Source organism: Podarcis gaigeae (assembly GCF_964106915.1).
Source record: "Podarcis gaigeae genome assembly, chromosome: 5".
Classification (NCBI taxonomy): domain Eukaryota; kingdom Metazoa; phylum Chordata; class Lepidosauria; order Squamata; family Lacertidae; genus Podarcis; species Podarcis gaigeae.
This window is the reverse complement of record NC_139681.1, coordinates 19,292,474-19,310,538: the sequence shown is the minus strand read 5'-3', so window position 1 is coordinate 19,310,538 and position 18,065 is coordinate 19,292,474. Positions and strand designations below refer to the sequence as shown.

The 18,065-nt window shown below is 41.8% G+C and overlaps 1 protein-coding gene across 7 annotated transcripts in view; it reads left to right on the top strand.

Annotated features, from left to right (window-relative positions):
- LOC310844259 (disks large homolog 5-like) overlaps positions 1-18,065 on the top strand; it is a 99,820-nt gene that overhangs the window by 6,819 nt on the left and 74,936 nt on the right. The window lies entirely within an intron of this gene.

Below are 18,065 nucleotides of genomic sequence, written 5' to 3'. Positions count from 1 at the left end.
AGGACATGGCCTGTTTTTCTATCACAAGTAATACTTTTATTATATATGTTGCATTTATTATTTGTGTAGCTCCGCTAGGGCATGAGGTAGGGGACAGTCTGCTAGTGACACATGGCTATAGCTGCCTGGGTAGCTCAGCTGATTAGAGCATGGTGCTGATAGTGCCAAGTTTGCAGGTTCAGTCCCCAAACGGGACAACTGCATATTCCTACATTGCAGCGGGTTGGGCTAGATGATCCTCAGGGGCCCTCCCAACTCTACAATTCTATGATCTTGAGGTTGCCCAGGGTCAGTCCTACAGAAATCCAGCAAGGGTGAATGCCCCCTGGCTAGCAAGGGGAAAGGCAGCACAATCTTCTTCTTTCTGAGTTCTAGAAAATTGAAGAGGAGCTATGAAGAAGCTGGAGCTTCTTAGACTGTTCATTTCAGTTATTTACCTTTTCCAAATTCCATTGTAATTGAGCAAAGACCCAATCTCACTCCTGAGCTCCTTCTGCACCTGTCGCAGGCAACCACAAATAGTGGCTACCTAGTAAGCCAAGCCAACATTTGGGGATGCCAAATATTTTTGGCTGTGCTGCCATTCAAATCCCTGTTACTTACTTTGCGCCTTTGAGTCAAATACAGAATTGCAACTAAGGAGCTGGAAGCCAGTTTTAGCTACCTAAAAAAGCCAGGTCCCTCCTCCAAGGAGGTGAGGTGTAAAGGCGAGGATAAGCAAATGCAGTTTTGTTGCCCAGCAACTGTTATGACTTAAATAAGAGTTTCCGGGCAACTAGGCGCTCCTGATAAGTCTTGAGTTATGGATGACTCATCTCAGTTGTCACAAATTTTTTTATGTCTTCATTGGTAAAACATACCTCTAGTTACGAACTTAATTCGTTCCGGAGGTCCATTCTTAACCTGAAACTATTCTTAACTAGAGGCGTGCTTTCGCTAATGGGGCCTCTTGCTGCCGCTGCGCTGCCAACACATGATTTCTGTTCTCATCCTGGGGCGAAGTTCTCAACTCAAGGTAACTCTTCCAGGAATTTGTAACCTGAAGCATTTGTAACCTGAGGCGTTTGTAACTCGAGGTACCACTGTACTTCTGAATAATGTACATTAGGCTGCAAGTCCTATTTTGCTCAATGAACCTCTCTAGTAGCAGACATAGGATTGCAGCTTTACTTAATTGCTTTGGCAGAGTTAAAAATAATAGTGAAGTTACTAAATTGAGGGCATTGTGTCTCACAGCCTTGTAGGTTGGCTGGGAATACCAAACGGAAATGTGTATTGGATGACAAAGCAAAACTTTTGCTCAAAACACACACACTCTGTCTTGATGATGTGTTTTTTTTCCTGAGTCATAGCTCTGATGCATTGCAGTTATTAAAGCATGACCAAATAAAAAATTAACATCTTGAAGGACAAAACCTGAATCTGTGTTCTGAGCGTTAGCAGTTTCTTGATGCAGATTTGGAGATAGGAGTTCTGTATATACATTTTAACAATCTTGCCTGTAGACTCCCAAACATCATCATCATTATATGAAATGCGCTAGTTTGGTTTTTTCCAGTTTAAGTAACTGAACCTAGAGATGATTGCATGTGTCATTTGCTATTGGCTTGCTGGTGCAAATAGATCAGTCACTTTCCTGCAATCATCAGCTGAATGTATAGAAGAAAACTGAGGGAGTGGGCAAGGTGTATTATCACACTGCTCTGTCACTAGTTCATACAGCATTATTTACTTCCTCATTGACAACCATGGTGGGAAAAGAGAATGTCTTGGATTGCATATAGTGTCATGAAGATGAGGTTTTTAAGCAGAGGTTGAATGGCCATCTGCCATGGATGCTTTTGTTGAGATTCCTGCAGTGCAGGGGGGGTAGACTAGATGACCCTCGGGGGTCTCTTCCACCTCTACAGTTCTATGATTCTATGAGCAGTAACAAGTCTCAAGCTTATGTACTCTGCTCCCCTGTCTTAGAACGTGGCTACAGTGAGATCAGAAGCTTCCATTTCCATTTTAGTGTTACATATTAACCCTAAACTGTGGTTAATCTTAACAATAGTTGGTGAAATGAAATGGTTCAAAAATTCATTCATTCATTCATTCATTTATATCCTTTTCCCAGGCCAGGATTCAAGGTGGCTTGCGCAAGTTAACGCACATAAAATACAGAAAGCTAAAAACATATAAAAGATAATAGTTAAAAAGTGATGAAACCATAACAGGATTAAAACCACCCCCAAATTAAACTTTTTTTTAACAGCTTAGTAAAACTTCTGATAAAAAACTTTAAAAGTACCAGAAAAAAAGTAATGTGTTCCTACCCCCCACCTCACAGGGCTCATTCTCCTTGCAAGTCAGTTTTAAGAGAACATTTTATAACACCACAACACAATAATAATATAAAATACAAATACAGAATTAAAAGTCTGCAGTTAACTCCCCGCACAGCAAATTAGCTAAATACGGCCAGGAATAAAAAAATGTTTTCAAAGTTTTTTTAAAAGCCATCAATGATGACGCCATACCAGGAAGATTTCTGGTTGTAGCAGTAGTGGCTCCTGGTAACATGTTGTGAGGAGCAAAGGAATCCCCTTCTAAAAAAGGGTGCTTCTTTGCTTGGCTGGCGCGTCTAAGGATGAATCTCCTAGGCAGGGTCAGAACATCCTTTTCTGGGATTTGCAAGGTTCTCTTCAGTAGTGTGTTATGTTTTTTGGGGGGATTTCAGTATGCTCCCAAATGAAATGCAGTGAGGGGTTCCATTGAGCATATTTGCAGATCAAATTATTGGAGAATGCATTTATAAGACCATGCACTATTGACTGGCTCTGGGACCTGTTAATGTCTTGTGTTCATATGTCGGGGGGAAAACAAATTTTGCACTTGGACTACACTGAAGGTGTTCAGGTTTTAGCCAAAGGTGCAAAGAGTCAGGGAACCATAACATGTTTTTGTGGACTACATTGGAGGTATGAAGTGTTATCCTAAGTTACAGGTGCGTGCATACACACACACAGCTGGAGAAAATAATAAACACCAAGGTCAGTGGGAAATGAAATGTGAAAAACTGTAGACAGTGACAATTCACAAAACAGTGGTAGATAACACAGACATTGTGGCATTGGTCTGCCAGTTAGCACACATAATGCGTTGGAAATCCACTGCCTCAGATTAGTCTGAAAGTAATAGTATTGACATCTCTTGATGTAAACTCAGCGGTCTCCCTGCGTCAGTGACTCCTGTCTATGAGTCCAGATGATAAAGATGTCATCAGTATATGGGGGAAGTTTTTTGGGAACAGGAGCTGGGAAAGTGCTGTTCTAAGAGAGCCATGAAGATGTTGAGCCATGCTTGTTCCTGTGACAGTGCCACTGATTCTAAAGAAAAATATTCTCCATAAAGCTGAAGTTTTAGCTATGTGTTTCTAATACCTTAATTGTTCCTGTACTACCGTATTTACGTGAATCTCATGTGCCATCGAACCTAATGTGCACCTCAATTTTCAAAACCTTGAAACCCCAAAAATATTTGCTGGTGAATGTAAATGCATCATCAAAACTAATGTGCAGTCTAATTTTTGTGACATAATTTGGCCAAAAAAGGCGTGCATTACATTCGAGTTAATATGGTAATAGCAAACTATTTCACCAAGTGTGGGTTTTTGTGTTGCCACAATGGAAACATCCATGCACAGAAAGGAGGTATCTCCAGGCTTTGTGGGAGGAGAGTTTTGCAGAAGTTCCAAACAACTATTGTAGGGATGAGGGGAGGTGGGGGGCAGTTTATTGAGAACTGAGCCTATCTTGTTGCAGGGGTGTGTGGAAATGGAATGGAATACTTTGAAACAAGATGTGACTGGCTTGCTGGAACTCTGAACAGGAGCGTCTTGCGCGATAACGTTTTGCTGCAGATTCTGCTCCTTTTAATTTAGTCTATATTTTGTTGCTGCTGTTTTCTACTGGTGATAAAATGAATCACTATTTAATTCTGTTGTTGTAGTGTTGATGGTGGGTTTAGTGTAATGAATTGTTGAGAATTTGATTATTCAGATTGTTCCATGATTTGATAGTTTTGAGTATTCACTTTTGTAACAAACTTGATTTCCCATACAATATTCCATTGTACCAGTTTGAGTGCAGTAATTGCATGGAAAGCATATATAAATAAATCTCACTTGACTTGGAATAAATTATGTAGATGATGTGGGTTTTGTCTGAATTTGCTCAATATATTATTATTATTATTATTATTATTATTATTAGTATTAGTATTAGTATTCTTGCTGCATTGGTGATTATGCAGAATTTGGCGCCTTTGCAGAGAGGCAATATAAGCCATGAAGCAGCACATTCCACATTCCCTGAGTGCTGAAGGGAATAAATATATGAGGACCCCGAAAACTTGGGTTCATTGTCACACACCATGGGCTTTCCCTCCATTTTTCCAATGAAAGTAATTTGCAATATCAAGAAAATTTAAAAACATGGCATGAAATATTTTCTCTTAAGATGACCAGTGTAATGCTTTTAAAGGCAAGGTTTTAAAATGTTGTTTAAGCTTGCCCATTACGCCTTTAAAATGCTTTCAAATAACTATACTGTATAAGACAATCTAGTACTACAATTCCTATATACTATAAACTTGGGCAGCTCTCAAATCAACTCACCTGATTTCTCCATCATCTGCAGCATGTTGAAGAAACAGATGTGTGTTTAGAAAAAAACCCCCCACCAAAATCGAGAAACAATAATTTCACGGTTCTTTCTTTCTTCAGTTCAGACTGAAGAAACACGCGATAGAATTATATCAAATAACATGATTTGGTTTTTATGTGACTCTGTAACATGATGCAGTTTTTAGTTGTCCTGTGTTCCATTTAATGTCTGCATGTAGAAGTTTGAGAACCAAGGTACCACTGTATACACTGTATACAGTTCAAGTTCATTTGTTCAAAGCTATACATAGTTAGTCTTAACCAGTTGTTAAAGCAGACGACACTGGGTAGACCATGATAGACTCTCCTTCCTTGGAGATTTTTAAGCAGAGGTTGGATGGCCATCCGCCCTGCATGATCTAGTTAATGTTTTAAAGTTGTATTTCAATCAACTTGTTTTTATTATTGGTTGTTAGCCGCCCTGAGCCCGGTCTTGGCTGGGGAGGGTGGGGCATAAATAAAATTTATTATTATTACTATTATTATTATTATTATTCCTCCATTGCAGAGGGTTGGACTAGAGGACCTTTGGGGTCCCTTCCAACTCTACAATTTTATGATTTTATAATGCTAACTGGTCTGTATATTTTGGCTGCATTCACATAGCAATTTGTTCTGTTTTCATCACTTTTCCCTAACCCTAAGTTCTGCATTATATATGAGCTTCCAAATGATGTAAAAGCTGTTTCTGGAACTATAGTGGAATATAGTGCATGTTTATTTGCTTCTGGGGGGGCGGACTTGATGGAAATGACTGTTAAACTTGTGCTCTGTTCCACAATACTTCTGGAAGTACCTTTTACATCATGTGAAAGCTCATATATACTGTAGAAATAGGAGGAAAGTTGCAAAAATGGGGAAAAAAAGCTGTGTGAATGCAGACTTTGTTACTTGAAGCTAGAAACTGTGTGTGTGTGTGTGTGTGTGTGTGTGTGTGTAGTTGGGGATTTGGATATTACTATTAATTGGGGTGGCAAATGCTCCCCTTACTCCCCTGTGGATGTCTATGGGTGACTATTACACATGTCAGATTCTAGAGTGTTGTATGCTCTGTGTTTTGTTTGTGTAAATTGGTCAATTCATTCACAACGCGAAGGGTAGAAACTTGAGACAAAATTAGCTGTGTTTTCCAGGGAGCCAAACTGTACGCTGCATAATGCATGCAGGAACACTTCAGATATGCTGCTGCTTCTTTGTTAGAAGCCATCTTGAACACTGGATGAAAGCAGGGAATGCATCTCTTTTTGAAAGAAAATAAACAAATACTCCCTTGGTTTTAGCTCTCTTAGCATTGCACTGCCTTATTTAATTGGGGCTGTTTAAGTAGAAATCTTTTTTTTGGGGGGGGGGGTTAAATGCCTGCAGGTGGATTTGTAGAAGGGAGTCTTGTTTGCTGTAAATTTCCTTGGTTTGGAGCAAAGTGTATTGCTAATCATTAAAGCACTCTTTTTCCCTATTTGCTTCTTCTGTTGCCTCTCTCTGCGTGGGTGCTTAAAATGCCTAACAAAAAGTGGCTTGAAAATACCGGTACGTTAGGTGTGAAACCATAGAACCACCATCCATTTACTCTCTATAAATGGAATTTTAATATGTCATTGATCCATCACACTTAGAGCAGGAACATTGCATTGAAAAAGATACCATGTAATGTACGTTCTGTTTCAACTTAAAATAGGGTCAGTTCTTTTTTAATGTATTTACATAAATACATTTGATTACAAGGCAGACAGTCCCCATGACCCCAGGACTGGCTGTGCTTAACTTATATAGTCATGATACGCTGCCAGTAAGAAACAAAAACTGATAACACATATATTAACTGCTGCAAGAAAAACTATTGTCAGAACATGGAAATCATTACAGTTATTAACTATGGACCAATGATATAATGCAGTTCACAAACAGCATTATTGGAAAAACTAACATAAAAATTAAATGCAGTGAGGCCAAAAGAAACATGACAATTTTTATGCAGTCTGGTGTGATGATGATGATGGATTACACAAATAATGAGGCATTTCATAGAATTATAGAACAGTACCACAGTCTGGCAAAGGGACGCAGGTGGCGCTGTGGGTTAAAGCCTCAGCGCCTAGGACTTGCCGATCGAAAGGTCGGCGGTTCGAATCCCTGCGGCGGGGTGCGCTCCCGCTGCTCGGTCCCAGCGCCTGCCAACCTAGCAGTTCGAAAGCACCTCCGGGTGCAAGTAGATAAATAGGGACCGCTTACCAGCGGGAAGGTAAACGGCGTTTCCGTGTGCGGCTCTGGCTCGCCAGAGCAGCGATGTCATGCTGGCCACGTGACCCGGAAGTGTCTCCGGACAGCGCTGGCCCCTGGCCTCTTGTGTGAGATGGGCGCACAACCCCAGAGTCTGTCAAGACTGGCCTTTACCTTTACCTACCTTTACCTTTACCTTTACCTACCACAGTCTGGCATGCATGAAGTATATATTTTAATTCCCCCCCCCCATAATTTCACATAAAAGCTAATTGTTATTGATACAAAATACTTATGCTCACAATCCAAGCAAATACACATCACTATGCATCATTTCATATTGGTAATAATTGTTGTAATTTTGCTATATACACCTTGACACAACTTTGTGAATATATTCACAAATGTTTGCCTGAGTGTTTTATTGTTTTTAATTTTATGTGATTGCCGCATCCCCTAATGTAAACAAAGATAGATCTCAAAAGCAGCCATGTTAAACAGTTTAAAGATGAAAAGGAATACAAACTCTAATCCCAAACATATCAGTTTTTGCTTGAGTCTCTGTTTATGGGGCATGCCGTTTCTGCTCTGCCTCTGGGACTGCCAGACATCTGCATGAGCATAGATTGCTTATAGGGTCCTTCTAGACAAGCTTAAACATAGCAGTTGTTTCACTAATTCTTGAGGACTAGTGCTCATATAGTTTTGCCCGGTGTGTGTCACATGCTATGTTTAGGCCCTATAAATGCTAAGCCTTATGTGTAGATGTCTGATGGTGGAATAGACACATGTAATTTGGCTCCCCCTAGTATGTAGGCTGTATACACTTTGCTTCAAGTCAGATACTGCACCAAATCATTGTCTGAACTCAAACATAGCTTAGAAATGTGTGGGCAAACCTGCACATGCTTCCATGCTTTGATTTTCTCTCTGCTTACCTGTCCAATTGATAGTGGCCTCCAAGGGCAGAGCAATGACTGTTAACTATGGTTTGTCTGTTTCAGACATCACACTAAACCGCAGTTAAGCTTTCCTTACCATAGTTTGGTGTAGTGTCTGAATTAAGCCTCCTAGCATTATCCAGACACAATGTTTTTTGCCTCCTCTGAGCAGAGTCCCAAAGGTGGAGCTTTAATATTCCTGAATGATAGCTAATAGGCTGGACACATTTGAACAATTTTGGACAGACATCTGTGGCATCAGAAAGCCAACATGTATTATGTGTAAGTTCTAAAACATTTTACCTCCCTTATCTCAGTAGTTAGAACACTCGCACCATTGCATCCTGTAAGGTATCTTTACATCAGTAGTTCTCAAAGGGAGTGGCAGGAGAGACTACCAAGTGTGGCAGGAAGATTCAAGGACAATCAAAGAAACATTTAAACATTTCATTGTAGTACAAAATAGTATGGAATAGGATAGCATCACATAATTTTTTTTATTTGCAGATTATGGATAGATACCTTTTCAAAATGAGAGCAAGAACATGAAGCGATACTGAGGACAATCCTAGTTGTGTTTTCCAGGGTATCAATTAAAAAATTGTGGCATGCACATTTTTTTATTCTGAAAGTGTGGCCCAGAGAAAAAACTTTGAGAACCACTCCTTTACGTGAACAACCGCTGAAGTAGTCATTACACGGATAATAAACTACAGTGGTTATCAGCTACAACTAGAGTACAACAGTCTCCCCATTCATGCAAATCAACCCAAACAGGGCGTAATTACAGCTGGCATTAAGCCACTGATTATATATCTGTGCTTTTGTTTAAATTAGTATAGCTGGAACAGAAAGCAACTTCTGTGCAAAAAATTATGTAACCAGTATGGTGGCGGTGGAAGGAGGGAGAAAATGCTCTTCACTTAAATTACTACATTTTTTAAAAAAAATGTTATAAAATTCTTATAATGGAACAAGCATTATTTGAGTTCTAAGTGGAACACTGGCCACTATCTTGGCTGTTGTGCTTTGGATCATTTGAAGTTTCTGAGTATCCTTCAAGGGCTGCATCACAAAGTGCTTTGTAGTAATTCAGTTTGGAGTGTGGAGTGCAGTTATTCTCATTAGCCACCCCAACCTTCCACCTCAAATGCTTCTAGGAAGTGAAGCCCCCAACAGAAATTAGTAGAATTACCAGGCCGTGTTACTCAGGGATGAAGATGCTAGCAAGTATCTTTCTGTGCATCTTTCTCCCCTGGCTTCCGTAGTGAGCGTACCCCAAGCCCAGATCCCACTCCCCAAAGGCAACATTAGTGAGAATGCAGCTCTAGGCATGATAGCAAAGAGTTTCTATCTGTTGTTGAGTGGGGGAGAGGCAATAATACTGGGTTTTTCTCCCCTGTTAACTCCAATGCAATTTGGTAGTTGGTAGAGCATGAGACTCTTAATCTCAGGGTCGTGAGTCAGTGGCGTAGCGTGGGTTGTCAGCACCCGGGGCAAGGCAAGTAATTTGTGCCCCCTAACCCATGGATTTGTGCCCCCTAACCCTAACCCCCAGATGTTGCGCCCGGTGCGGCCGGCCCCCCTGCACCCCCCACGCTACGCCACTGTTGTGGGTTCAAGCCCCACATTGGGCAAAAGAGTTCTGCATTGCAAGGGGTTGAATAAGATGATCCCTTGTGGCCCCTTCCAACTCTCCAACTCTGTGATTCTGTGTCCTTCCCTAATCTGAAGCACCTTCCTCCCCACCTCTCAGTGACATGATAGTCCCCATTTTCAGCTCTGTCAAGGTTTACCTTGCATCTCAATCTCAAGGACATGCTGTGTGTTTTGTGCCCCCATTCCCCACCCCTTTGAAGACATCAATGGTGTGTGGAGGAAGGCTCTCATTCCCCTACCTGCCAGGGATGTAGGGAAGTATCCTCCCTCCAAATACCGGTAGGTAAGAGGCCAACAGGGACAGAGAGAGACACACTCTATCCCTAGCGCATCACGTTTACGTGCCCAAACTTAAGTGATGGAGAGGGATTTGGAGAGAAAGAAATTAAAGTGGGAGAAGATATATTGAACAGTTGTAAACTGTTGTATATGCAACTGAATAATAATCCTCCTTGAATGCATGCTTTGGAAAACTGAGCGACAGGCTGAGTTATGAGATCATTGTCTATGTCAAGTTTGGTCCATGTACTGAGCTTGCTGTTAGTATGGGCAAGTGTAGAATTCAAAACGGGACTCTAAATGTCGCAGGTCGTCTTCTGTGATTTCTTGCTCTTGGTGACTAAGCCACATAATTGTTATACTGTAATGAGAACCGTGAGTATTATCTTCAGACTTCAAAGCTCTCCACATGCCCATTAATCTTTCCATCTCCACTTGAGCAGGAATTAGATTCTGTTTAGATTCACCACGTGTGTCACCTGGGTTAAATTGTGCACAGCAGCCTGGTGTTGCTTTGATAACTTTGTGATTAAAGTTACCTGGGATTAAAGGACATGGAGAAGACTGAGTGAAATTGATTTACAGTGCATTCCTAACCATTACATTGCATTTAATGGGGCTTACTTTCAGGTAAGCGGGTACTGGCCGAGGGAGCCGACGTTTGTCCACAGACAGTTTTTCCGGGTCATGTGGCCAGCATGATTAAGCCGCTTCTGGTGAAACCAGAGCAGCGCGCAGAAACGCCGTTTACCTTCCCACTGGAGCGGTACCTATTTATCTACTTACACTTCGACGTGCTTTTGAACTGCTAGGTTGGCAGGAGCAGGGACTGAGCAACGGGAGCTCACCCTGTCGTGGTCATAACTTCCGATCGGCAGGCATTAGGCTCTGTGGTTTAGACCACAGCGCCACCCGCGTCCCAAAAGAGGGGTAGGAAGCTTTTAACAAGAATCCAGATTTCTTTTGTTCCCAGTCGCCCAGTAGTGACGTGATTCTCAGGCCTTTTCCATTCAGTTCTTGAAACAAGCCAATACTTCTGGGAAAACTATCTCTCTCCTTCTGCTTTGTAGGATCAGCTGACTTGTTGGTTGAAGTTGTAGCTGAAAAACATGGCGATAGTGTCAAATGTGCGTCCTGGCACTTGCATCATTACGGAGAAGGAAATTTGAATGCAGCTGAAGGTTTTAAAAGGCATCTCTTGTTTTGAAGTTTCAGAGATGCCTAAGGAAATAGGGCATGTGTGAAGAAACGCTAATGCCAAGGTTATTTGTGGGTCATGGGATTGTGCGGCTGCACTGTAGGCTCTGCGTGAAAAGCATTTTGAGCTAGTGGCGGGTGTAATTTTGTTAGTTTACTGTTGCACATTTTAAGGAAGTTGTAGCAAGATGGTGTTTTGCAGCAGTTTCCTCCCCTTCCCCTGTTAAGATGATAGAGCAAAGTGTGGCTTGATATTTTTAAGCTCATATTTTATTATACATTATTTCTGTTGTATCAGTTTCCAGCATTAAACAAATCTGTTCTTCATGAAAGACTTTATTCAATCTAAGACCCCTTTCCTCTCTCAATCCTATGGAGCAAACAAGTTTTAAAAGGCCTGTGTTATTCCACCTTTTCAGTAACCAGTCTTATAACTGCAGACATTATGCTGGTTTTCCATGGGCAGTTAACCTTTTGGCAGAAATTATCTGAAGAACTATCTGTTCCACCTGGGGCTTATTCCAAGTTTCTTCAAGTACGCCTACAATATAATCATTGGATCCGTTTGCCATCTTTCTTTGGCGCCCGCCCCCTGGGCCGCCATGGCCTCAAAAGTAGCTTGTGCAACTTCTACCAGTCCCCTGCCACTCCCAAATGACCGTATTTTTCCATGTATAAGATGCCCCCCCTTTTTTAAAACCGAAAATTAAGAAATTAAGTTGTTTTGCTTTGGGGGAGGGAGTGGAGGAGGTCACTTCCGCCAATCACTCACCCACCTGCCCGCCACTGCCGATTGCTTACCACAGCCATTGCCGATTGCAGACCTCACTGCAGCCACCATTTGTCTGCCCGCTCCCCGCCACCAGCAGCCCACTTGTCGCAGCCGCCAATTACCTGCCCGCCTCACCACAGCCGCCAGTCGCCTTCCCAGTTGCTGCAGCCACAGCCAGTCACCCACCCAATCACTGCTGCCAGTCTCCTGCTTGCTGCTGCCATTAATCACATGTCCCCCTTCTGTGTTCACTATCAGTGTATGAGATGACACCCAATTTTTGCATTATTTTTTTTAGCAAACAGCATAGTCATACATGGAAAAATATGGTAGTTTTTTGCAGAAACAGTAGCAACGAGTGTAGAAAATTAAGTTTCCCTACTGTATATTCTGTGTACGTAGGTGTCTGCCAGGAGATGGGGATCCAAATACATAGCCAAAAAGGAGTGAGATCATAATGGTGTTTGGCACTGCAAACACATCAGGTAGTAAGCACTAAGCTATGGATGCCAGTCTCTGTTTGATTATGTCCCCACTTGATAATTCCCTGTTAGGGGCTTTGTGGGAAGGCGCTGTGAAAACTGTTTCTAAAGATGGCCATTGTTTTGATCCCCTGTCTGCTGCTAAGTGCAGAGTGTCTGGCACATCTTTCTCTCTAGTGTTTGCTTCCCAAATCACATCCCCATTCTAAAGCCACTCATTTATATGTTTTTCATTCATTCCTCCTTAGCTTTGCCTAGGTGTTGCTTTGCCTTTATTGCAATTCTTGATTTTCATTAATCTGCTCCCTCTGTCTGTCGCACTGTGTTTTTTCCTCATCCTTTATTTTCCCTAGCAGCTGGTGTTCCTAAGGTTAACCTTTTGTTTCTGGGGCTCCCCTGAGACCTTGGCAACCATTGTTGCCTGGGATCAACAAATTGTATCTGGGCTTGATAGCCAACCACAATTTCTGCTAACCAGTGGGGATATAGCAAAAGTCACCCTGAGCACATGCAGAGTGTCTTTCCTTCTCCACTGAGCAACTAAAATCTCTTTCCCACCAACCCCAAAATTAAGGAAAAGAGCTTATGGGTCAAGACAGTATTGTTTCACTCTTTCCATAAAGTGTAAGTCCCTTATCCATCTCCCTCTTTAAATTGAAGTATTGTGCTTGCCTCCCTAGCTAGTCTAGAGAATACAAACTCCCTCTCCCCAAGCTCTACTGCCCAACCAGCAGCCCTTCATAATTAACAATCCATGCTGACTGTCTTATCCCAGGCAAGCTCTTTATTCTATGCACCCAACTCCAACAATGCAGGAGTTAATTTGCTCCCAGAACAAAACTGTTCTCAGCACCAGCCTAAACAGTGGTGAACACAATCATTTGTTCCATGAGAAGAAGAAAAGAAGAACAACAACTTGTGTGTGTTTTTTAATGCAGCAAGAGGTCTAGCAATCTCATGTAGTGGATGTAATGCAGGCGTTCTCAATGCACTTCTACCTTCTGCTACTGTCAGTGTTAGAAACTCAGATAGGTGCCAAACCAGGGTTTCCTTAAACCGGGGTTACAGTTGCCAAAATGGAATGCCTGCCATTTTGGGGCCACACAGTTCAGAAGTCGCATTTTTCAAGAAAACTTTTTGGTTCCTGAAATTTGTTCTGATTGTGTGGATAAAATATCACTGATAGAATTCTACATATAAGCGTGCCCTGTCCCCGTATGTTGGTGATCATGTGTCCATTGGACACGACTAACAAGCTTGCCTCCTGGCCCCTGCAGCATTCTTAAGTGCCAGAATGAAAAATATCCTCTCCTGAGAATGGCGAATGACTTTGTAGAAGTTGGTCCAGCTGCTCCTTCCTGCATACGCATCATTGTCCCCTTCTCTGCTCAGCCACTTCTGCCCCAGTGCTGTTGCTTGCCCTCTAATTTCTCCATCATGTCTTTCCTCCTCTCGTATTCTCCTACTAATTTGCTCACCAGCTATTGTCTGGGCTCTATCCATACCTGCCCCGCTGTGGATCATAGGCTGCAAACTAAAGCATGCAGAAGGATAATTTGAAAAGTGCTTCTCCCTCCTTCAGAACTATTACTTAATTAATATGTGCAATTATGCAAGTGGTTAGTGCAATCCTGTATATGACTGCTGCAATCCTATACATGCTTGCCTGGAAGTCCTAGTTACCTTCTGTGTACAAATGCATAAGATAGCATTGTTAAACTTCTATGAATTACTAAGATTTCTTTAATTGGGCGGCAGTATTAACCACAAAAAAGAGCATACAGGCCTAAGCAGTTTATTCCACTGTATTTTTACACTGAATACAGCCTTGTTACTAGGCCTGCAAAAATTACAAGCCTGCAAAATAATTACTTAACCTACTTTTTACTCGTAAGAGGGACCCATCTCATGAGTAAAAATCGGGGTGGTGAAGCATATTGCAGACTAGAAGCAAATTGAGCTGGCAAGGTGTACTGTGGTACCTCAGGTTACGTTACCTTCGGGTAATGTAATTTCAAGTTACGAACGTGGCAAACCCGGAATTCTATACTTCCAGGTTTCACTGCGCACATGCGCAGAAGTGGCACCTCCGGATACGGACTTTTCGGGATAAGTACGGACCCCGGGATGAATTAAGTTCGTATCCAGAGGATCCACTGTAATAGTGTTCTGTTGCTCTTTGCTAGTCTACTCACTCGCCTGGAGTGAATTACATTTACTTGCCTGCATGGAATGGTTAAATGGAGGACTGCCTCAACTTTTCTGTTGGATAGGTATAATTAGCTCTTTCAGTAGCTTGTAAGTATGTCCAGCTATTTTCATTTATAGTATCTATCCCAATAAATTTGCAACCTCTAGATACAAAATTCATTTCAAAAATGCAACGGTTCTGTGCTGGAAGGCAGGGTTAGTTGTTGTGGGAAAGGATTTCTAGCAGGTAGAGATTCTGAACGTTGCTCTGTAAAGATTCCTCAATGCTCTAGAAAATCTTCCCACCCACCGCCCTCAGCAAAGAGTACATTTTCTGTTCTACTACCGCTTGGCTGGCCTATTAGAAGTCTGTAATTCTACACCAATTTACTAATTTTCTGTTAAGGTCACAGCAAGTCTTTTTTGTCGCAATACAGGCCTGCATTAAAGCAGTAGGCCAACTGGTTCAACCACTGTGTCTTTGCTAATGTGGAACAAAAGGCCTTTGTTGTGTGCTTGGCTGTCCAAAGTGCATTGTCAGCAGGTTGCTATGTTTCTTTTCTCTCCCCGCCCCCTTTTTAGAGGACCTGTCAGCTGGTATCCCAGTGACTTGGGTTTCAATCTGTTGTGCTGTTTATGATAGGTTTGCGATTAGAAATCAAGCAGACCGTTAGGTGGCTTTGACTTGCACTACTTGAAGAAATACTGGTCAGATACTTCTGCTTTTGCATGAGATCCTGTTGTGTTGTCCTTTTGCGTTTACAGTCACTTTTGGACCAAGTTATTACACTCATTGACATTCTAGCTTCAATGATGCTGCCATAATTAGGACTAATCAAGCAAAATCTTTCATCTTTAAAAGCTTGGGATGCGGTTTTAAAAGCATCGACGGTGTTCTGCTTTAAATTTTTATAAGACAAAAAAGCTGACCTCAAAACAGTATGAATCTTTTAAAGGACAGCTATGGCCATCTGTAGCACTCTTATTTCCAACTCCTGTATATTTTAGTGGTTCATCTATTTACTTCAGTGGATTAATTCCCTTGTCCTCTGAGTTTAGGGGAAGATTCTAAAACACTTTTGGGTGGGTATATATGAAGAGACTCCCCTGGGGTGTCGGGGATAGGGAAGGATTTGCATCAACAAGCAATGAAACTCACTAACTCTCAGCCTAACAAGCCTCAAGGGGTTGCTTCGAGGAAAATATTGGATAACCCCGTGTATCCTTTGAGTTTCCTTTGAGAGAGGACGAGATACATACAAGTAGGATGGGTAAATATGAAATAGACAGATGAGCATTCTGTATGTGGACCTTACTTCTTTTGGTTTCCTCTTTACAGCTGAGTGGCAAGCCTCATCTCCCCATACACCATGCTTCCTTTGTCCTGTCTCCTGCAGAATCTGCTCCAGAATCTGCTCCAGAGCTTTAGGAGACTCTCTGGAGCAGATCTGAGGAGGGTGCGGGAGAGGAAGGGGAGACCTGCTTGACTGACATTGGATTTTGCCCAAGGTTTTCAGTGGATAGTTGCCACTTGCATGCACCTACTTCTCTTGCACCTCACCCTTTCCCTCCCTTAGCTCCTTTTCCATAACAAGCTCAATACTTTGTGGATTGCATTGATAATCTCACAGCCTATTTCAGGGCTCAGACCCAGTGAACTGTCTAGGACTGGCCTGAACTACACATTGCAAGGGAAACAAGATACTAAGCAGGGTCTGTGGGGAGATATTTATGGATTCTCTTCTGCAAATGCCCCCTGACCATTTTAGCACAGCGGGGGGGGGGAATGTCATTGGGGGTGTTTGCAAGTGAAAATCAATGGACATAGAAAGGATTGAGCATCCACTTCTGTCTGCCTGCTTGTTCCCCCTAGAAATGGCACCTTGTTCCTGACAGGTTAGATATCATTCCACCATCCTTTGTGCTATGGTCTTAGGGCCTTCTTCAGGCACAGAAGAAAGACTGGGTTTGCAATATCAGCCACTTTGATTTGCAGACAGTAGGAAGCCCAACCTTAGTATTAATAGTAGTAGTCTGACCTTGCTTTATTCCGTAGAGTTACCAGCAACTGCAGCAGTGGAAGTTTATGTATGCCACTGTATGCACTTCTTACATGATGAGGCCGTGTCTGAGCCAGATCTTAATTGCACAGTTGAATGGGAAATTGCATGGGTGAGCTTCTATATATGAAGCCTTATTATGCCTTAAATACCCCATCTCCTTTTAATTTCCATTTTGCTTGAAGATAATTTCAATAAAAGTGCTAATTGCTGCAGTGCAGCAATCTAATGGAGAGGCACTTGAAGTGCATGATAATATGAAATGTAATAGTGATGCAATGCTAAGTTTTAAAAATTATGCTCCCTGATGACTGCTCTTCAATCATAATAAAAAAGCACCAGGCAGTTAACTTGAAAGGCACAGGCAATTGAGCAATCCCAATTAGGTTATACTGCATTGGAGCAAATGTGTTTGTGCTTTAAAAGTGCATTTATTGAAAACAAAACTAATTGAAGACTTTACTCGAGGTTTAAAAGTACCCTGCTTTTTTCAGTGCAGTTATTGGGGGTTTTTCTACCCCATATTTTCTGTTTTCCCATTCAACGTTAAAAAAGAACAAGGACAGCATAGCTTTCTTCTTCAATACAGCCAGTTCAACAACATCAACCACCCCCAAAATAAATAAATAAATAATAATAATCTGACTGGTGACAACACAAATTCAGCAAATCAAAGTGGTGCATTATTATTTTTAAATGGAACTATAGGTTGCTGTTTCCTTACCTCTAATGCTAGAAAGCATAAGGATATTTTAATCCTTCCACTCTGAATAAGCTGCCAGATATCAAAATGCGATGCCTATAGAAATTAGACACCTGGAGTAGTTGGCTGCCTGTGTGATGAGGAATTTTTTTCCCACCATCTATCCCAATCTGGGGAAGTAGAAGAGGCACAATTCACATACAATTATGATCAGCTCCTCATTGGCTACATCCCAATGGTGGGATTTTGCTGCACAGTCGTTAATCACCTCCCTTGATTTCTAAATTAAATGGCTCACATTCTACAAAGGAAAATTAATAAATGTTTGCCAAAAGGGAGAAGAAAGATGAGGTGTGTGCCTATGTGTTTTCCCAATAGTTTGCCAAAGGTTTCCCTTGAATGCAATCTTGCATCAGAGTTTCCCAACCTCGCAGCCAGTGACAGATTGTGCTGTGAGTAGAGTTGAAAGCTAGTTGTTAAAGCTCAAATGCTTTTAAAAGACAACAGCAAGCCCTGGCCCCTTGCTAACAGAACTTTCAATGACTGTTCTACATGGTCACTGTTGGAACCAAGAACCATTTGGCTCCTCCCCTTTTCAGAGTGTTCTTCAATGAATATTTCACTTGTTCTTCCCGTAAGCGATGAAAGAGGTTGGTACCTGCTCTCCTGTTCCTGACCCAGTCCTGTGGACTCAGGATAACTTGCAGCAGTTCTCCCCACCCCACCCCATAAATTTGTAATAGTTGTGTCCCAAACAGGCTTGCAATCTAAGGAAATCAAATGGTTTGGGGAATGAAAAGAGGCCAGATAACAAAAAATCACATAAACATAAAATCTAATTAGAACAAAAAACAAGA